At 48.3% G+C, this 6,354-nt stretch overlaps 1 protein-coding gene across 1 annotated transcript in view; it reads right to left on the reverse strand.

Moving 5' to 3' along the window:
• Nucleotides 1-5,683, reverse strand: part of CSGALNACT2 (chondroitin sulfate N-acetylgalactosaminyltransferase 2) — a 56,674-nt gene extending 50,991 nt beyond the window's left edge. The window contains exon 1 of the mRNA XM_025197708.1: nt 5,332-5,683. The gene's annotated coding sequence lies outside the window, so the exon portion shown is untranslated. The remainder of the gene's footprint in view (nt 1-5,331) is intronic.
• Nucleotides 5,684-6,354: the final 671 nt, after the last annotated feature.

The following is a 6,354-nucleotide window of genomic DNA, read 5'->3' on the forward strand; positions in this document are numbered from 1 at the left end:
ACTCTTTCCTGCTTATGCAGGGGGTCGGACTCGATGATCTATTGAGGTCCCTTCCGACCCTAACATCTATGAATCTATAAAACAAGACATTTTGTCTTGTAAAGATAATACCATTTTTCTACTAAAAGGCCTTTTCAGTGTATGCCCCTACGATAGCAACATTTAGTACGTCCAATACCTCACTTTTTCTCATCAGCTTATAAATAATGGACGTTTGTACACATGCCTGCACCGCAGCACTGGGAGCTTTTAAAAGTGTCTGGCGCTGTGGTGCCAGTAGCAAAATGGAGGTCAGTACTGAGAAAATGGTGGCGGCACACTAAAACACGTTGAAGGTGACCAAGTTCAAAAGTGTATCACCGCCGTTTTCTGTATGCTGATGCGCATTTCGCCTCTTATACAACTGCATGCAATGCAGCAATGCAGCATGCAATGCAGCATGCAATGCATCAGCTCACGTGTAAAGCAGACTCAATTAATTAAGTCTGCTCTGACGCGCCTGATCTCTGGCATATCCCAACACAAAAATGTATACGTATAAACGCCCAATGGCTCTGTACTTCTGCGAGTTGATCTCAGGGCAGATGCAAAATGAGGATTTAAAAAAAAAGGTCCAATTTTAATTTTTTATTTGAAAAGTTTTCCTTTTAAAAATAAACCAGTTTAAAAAGAAACTTGAATTTAATACAGCATAGGCCAATGTATAAATGTTTAATTGCTTCTCAGCCTCTTGAAGATCAGAGCAACTGTAATCTATTAAAATTATTAAAAAAAAAATAAATATGCTGAGTAAGTGAGCCTCTTCTAAAAACTCTGTAGTTACAGGCAACCCCTGTTTATCGCAGTTTCAGTTAGCGCTATTTCACTATAGCGCTCATTTAGAATTAATACCCGATTCCACTAAGCGCTTAGCCAGTTTCGCTATAGCGCTTAGTGGACTCAGTTTTGGCAGGCAGGGAGAAGCAGCAGCGAATGGAAGGCGAGTGAGTGGCAGTGAGTGGGCAGGCAGGCATGAGGGCCCAGGCTAGCACATGGTGCCGGAGCGGATGCGGGGGGTGGAGACAAGCAGCTGCAAAAACGGGGAGGAACACGGGGCCCAAGCCGGTGCCCGGGGCCAGTAGGGGCTTGGTGCCTGCGCTGATGTGTGGGGCCCGTGCCAGGGCCAGTGGAAGCCCGCACCGAGCAGGGCGACAGGAGCACCAGTGCCTGGGCTGGAGTGGGTGGGGGGTGGGGAGAAGAGGCAGCAGAGACGAGTAGTGTAGGGCCCGCACCAGTGCCAGGGGCCAGGGCACAAAGCAGGGCAGCAGAAGCACACTGCCCATATCAGTGCCCGGCAGCAGGGGCTGATGCTCAGAGCAGGGCAGCAGTAGTGCCAGTGCCCAGGCTGGCAAGTGGGGCCGGAGAGGCTGGTGGGCAGGCAAGGGGGTAGGGAAGAGGCGGCAGCAATGAGAAGTAGCGAGGGGGGGCCAGGCATGAGCATGGGACCCGTACCAGTGCCCAGGGCCAGGACCAGCAGGGGCCCAGAGCAGGGTGACGGGAGCACAGATCCGGGCTGATACGTGGGGCTGGAGCGCCAGCAGGTGGGCAGGGAAGTGGGGAGGGGTGGTGGGGGGGCAGGCAGTAACCAATTAATCTCTACTTACATTCTTTTCTATGGGGAAATGGGTATTGGTTAGCACGGTTCCACTTAACACTCAGTTTTTCTGGAACCAATTCAGAGTGCTAAGCAGGGGTTGCCTGTAAAGGATGATTTCTTTCTACACAAGAATGTGGGGGGAAACATTCAACATTTGAGGCAAACCTTAAAAAATATGGCACAATATTGCAGGTATTAGGGGCCTGACCCTGTAAGGGATGCAGGGTCTCTAATATTGGATGCAGAGGCTCAGCAGAGTGTTCACAGGTGTTGGAACCTGCCCTCTGTATCCAGCAAACACGATCATACCTACTCCTTGATGAGGAGTCCACCTGGATAGTATTGTCCTACTACTAGTAGGACAGTATCAACTACTGTTCTAATTTCCCTGCCTGAGCTCCAATTAGCTCAGCTCTCAAATTATGAATATTTTATTCTGCTCCCATAATGGAAGCTTATTCTTCAGCTCATGGAAAAACAACCATCTGCTTAGTACCTACCAGTCTCCTGTTTCTCAATAGTTCTGGGTACTTCTGATAAATGGCCTTTCTTGGTCCCTTTGCATATGTACAGATATATAAACATTAACTTCTCAAACACTCTATCCATGTCTCTAAACTAAAATATTACAGCACACAAAGTCAAGAGGTTACAATAGCAGAAATCATGGATTATTAGGAGGAGGGGAAGGGTGTCATGGGTTATGTTACCAAGAGAAGTCTTGGGGCACCTATATACGTACAGAGAGGCTGCTCCGATGCGCTGTAATTACAGCATGTCAGAGCTCATTCAGTTAATCGAGTCTGCTGGACAGTGGTAGTTACTATGTTCAACAGTCTTTAAAACACCCCCACCGCCATTTGTGAGCGTGGGGACGCTAACACACATGATGCTCTGGGCACTTTAATTAGAGTGGCTCATAAAAGCCCTTGGTTTGTCATTAATTGTATGTGTGGGAGAGAGAGAGGGAACTGAATATGGAGCAGGGTGTGCAACAGAAAGGACCAAACACTGGGCTCATCCCAGTGTAATAAAAGGAACAATATTCTGAGACGTGTAGAGTAGTCTTTATTTCATCACCTGGAGACAAGAGGAAAAAAAACACCTCCTTTGGCTGCAGGTTGCAAAAAAGACCTTATTTAGGAATATTTTCAAGAAATTCTTGTGCCACTCGGAAAGAGGAACATGGCAAATGTAAACAGTGCAACAAAGAGATAAGAACCAGTAGCTTAAATGAAGGAACAGTATGAAAAATGCTTCTTAGAAGACAATGATCTCTTAAGGATGGTGATGTGGATGTATCTGAGCCATCTAGTAAACTTATTGTTTTAAACTGATTCTTTGGATTGTCTATCATATATTGTAATGCTTGTAAATGTTAAATTTATGATCACCATATTAGTTATTGCAGGCGGATTAATAAATTTGAGTCTACCTTACTCTGCTATGGAAAGGATTTAGTTAGTTAGCCCATAGTAGTGTTTTCCAAACTTTTGTTACCTGGGGAACACTTTTCTCTTACACCTGAAAAGAGGGGCAGGGTGTATGAGCATCAGTTTAGGAGAACAAGACTAACTGCCCCCCCCCCCCCCAACATCTTCCCTGTTTTCACATATATGTTGTACAGCCCTTCACTTTTAGCAAAAGGCCTTGCAAAATTAACCCAGAGTCACTCAGAGTAGACCGTTTAGCTCTTCACACTGTCATAGCGCAACACACTTATCCCTTCACACACACTTGCCAACCTCAGGAAGCTGTGTAAATATGTAATGACTACCCAACTGCCTGTCAAGAATGACAGGGGAATGGGGAAGCAGGCGGGGATGGAGCCTCGTGCCCCACCCATCTCTGGGTCCATTCACCCCTTCCCTCCTGCTGCTTGGGGTCCAGGCCCGCTCCCCCCCTCCCCTCTGCAGCAGCCGGGGCAGGGCAGGAGTGGGACTGGATCTGATGCAGGGAGGATGGGGCCGGAGGGTGGGGAGATGGGCCACTGCAGCAGGGGGAGTGGGGTAGCGGGTCCAGATTGACCCAGCGGCAGTGAGGAGCAGGCTCGGACCTGATGGGGTAGGGGAAGGAGGCTCGCTCCTCCCCAGCCGCTGCCCTGTTGGACTGGAACCACTGTTCCCCCTCCCCCCCACCCCAACTGCTGCAGCAGGCTGGCTTGGTCCCCCCCTGGCTTGCTCCCCCACCTCCATGTCGGGCCCAGGCCCAAGCCCACTCCTCTCCTGCCCCCCCTGCCCCACCATGTGGGGCCTGCTCCTCCCCACACTGCATCAACCTTGCAGGTGGTGAATATAGAAGGGGGAGGGGTGGGCCAAGGCCCAGCCCACCCCACTGCATCCCACCCCTGCTCCCCGCATGCCGCCGCCACCTCCCATCTGCTCCATCATCACCACCCCCTTCCCCCATTCCATCCACTTCATTTCTGCTGCCTCCAGGCTGTTTGAAAGCCAATTAGAGAGCAAATAAAGCGTTATGGACAGACAGATTAAGGCTTTTATATTGTTAGAATTACAATTTAAACTCCCACCAGTACAACTCTATAGGCCACTCTGATTTTGGTGTTCCAACTGGAAGTTATTTAAACTAAAACAAAATAGCCAAGAACCATTAAAAAGTGTTCACAAAATGAATTATACCAGTAGCACGCGCACTGTTTATCCATACTTCTATAAAACACATACACTAGTAGTTATCCTATGAAGACAAGCCCTTAAATGCTTTGAAGAGCAGGATAATAGTTTGCACTGATATTTTAAGTATCATAAAAATCTGTTCCAAGCACACATCCACATCTGCTTAAACAAATGTAGCAGTTCACACTTCAAAACTACTCTTAGAAGCTCTCTGCAAAAATTCAAAGGCATCACTGTATTCTCAAGTCCTATTTTAAAATTATTTTTTAAAAGGAAAGCAAAAAAGTCTATATAACAATGAAGAAGCCAGAGCTCAAAGTAGCTAAGTCACCTTACTTCTTCCCTCATTTTACTAGTGGGAAAAAACGAGAGAGAGAAAGAGAGACCGACTGACCAGCTGAGGGATGACCAAGCTAAAAGCACACTAGCTAGAACTGGGACGAACCAATCGGACTTCCACACTTAAGCATCTATCATGCATGAAAACTGTAAGATGTTCTAAATCTGTAGCAGTGGTCAAAATACAGCCCATGGGCCTGATTCTTTTTTACTACTTTATTATATAAGACTATAGTCTTACATGAGGGGTGAGCAAAATGCGGCCCGGGGGCTGGATGCAGCCCGCCAGGCCATTCTATCCAGCCCATGGGCCACTAAAAAATTTAGAAAATTAATATTCATCTGCCCCTGGCTGCCTACCATGCGGCCCTCAATAGCATGCCAGAACTCAGTAAGTGGCCCTCCGCCCAAAATAATTGCCCACGCCTGTCTTATACAGTAAAGCAGTAAAGAATATGTACTGCCCAAGACTTTGTTTTGTCTCTCACCAGGACTGAAATTTCAAGTTTGATGCATTGTGAAAGACATTCATAATTCTTATTAGCAGTAATAAAAAAGGCAGTAGTTTAACCATGTCCAGGGTAACAGATAAAGTCAAACTAGGAAAAAAGTTACTGTTCTAAGGGGGGGGCAAAAAGCCTGAGGCTGAATTGATTCAGCCTTTCCAGGTTAGTCTGAGCTGCAGAGATTAAATTGAAAGAGAAATGAATAGACATTTACCTTTGTTTCAGGCCATGCAGCCACATGCCTGCAGTGGCTCAGGCCAGAAGCCAGGGGACGCTAGAGCACAGCTCTCTGGCACATAGTCAGTATGGGCTGTGCATTTGGTTCCTTTTCCTGCTGCCTCCCCGAATTCTCTGGGATTTACAGTCCAGAATCACAGAAGCAGGACTTCGCAGGTTGCTCATCATTTCCTCTTCCTGCTTCCAGGTGCCTCTGGGATAGTCCACAGTCACAGCCTGTAGTAAGTTTGAGCGGGAGAAGGGGTATTTAACGTCCCCCCCTCCCTGGCCCCAGACGGAGTTTGCCAGGGGGGCGGGGGGCAGTCCCTCCTGCAGACTGGGTTGCATCCCCAGCCAGGCTTGCCCTCCCGCACCCCCTTGTCAGCCAGCCCTCACTGCTCCAGCTAGGAAGCAGAGGGGTGGGGCCAGTCCCGCTCTCTGGAGCAGACAGCCCAGTCCAGCTCAGGAATAGAAAATGCTGGGATGCTGGGGGACTGTGATTTAACTTGAACCAGGAAGGGGTCTGGGACAGAAGTTTCATAAACCAGTTCGACTCAAATCAGTTAAGCCTGGTACAACTACATTCAACCAAGTTCATCTTAAACCAGTCTCAGCCATTTTGAAACTTGTTTGTGTGCATTGAGCTTCTGTTCTGTTACAGGTTTAAACTAGTTTCTGATCACTTAAACTGGTTTGTGTGTAATGTGCCCCTAGCCCAGCGGTCAGCAACCCCCGGCACATGTGGCCATGGTGCTAAATTCAAGTTGACCAATTCATTTTGCTTTGGCACACCACCACCAGCCTGGGCTCTAAACAGTAGCTGCCAGCCACGGAGCCCAGGCTGCTCCCAGCAGGTGGCTGGGAGGCTGCAAGCAGCCTGGGCTCCGTGGGCCGGCTGCAGCTGGGAGGCTGCGAACAGCTGCTCCGGGCTTTGGCATGTTGGCACTCCAGCACCTTCCAAGGTAGACATTGTGTTTTTTTCAGCACTCCAGCCAAAAAACATTGCCTACCCCTACCCTAG

Source organism: Alligator sinensis, unplaced genomic scaffold, assembly GCF_000455745.1.
Source record: "Alligator sinensis unplaced genomic scaffold, ASM45574v1 scaffold188_1, whole genome shotgun sequence".
Taxonomy (NCBI): Eukaryota; Metazoa; Chordata; order Crocodylia; family Alligatoridae; genus Alligator; species Alligator sinensis.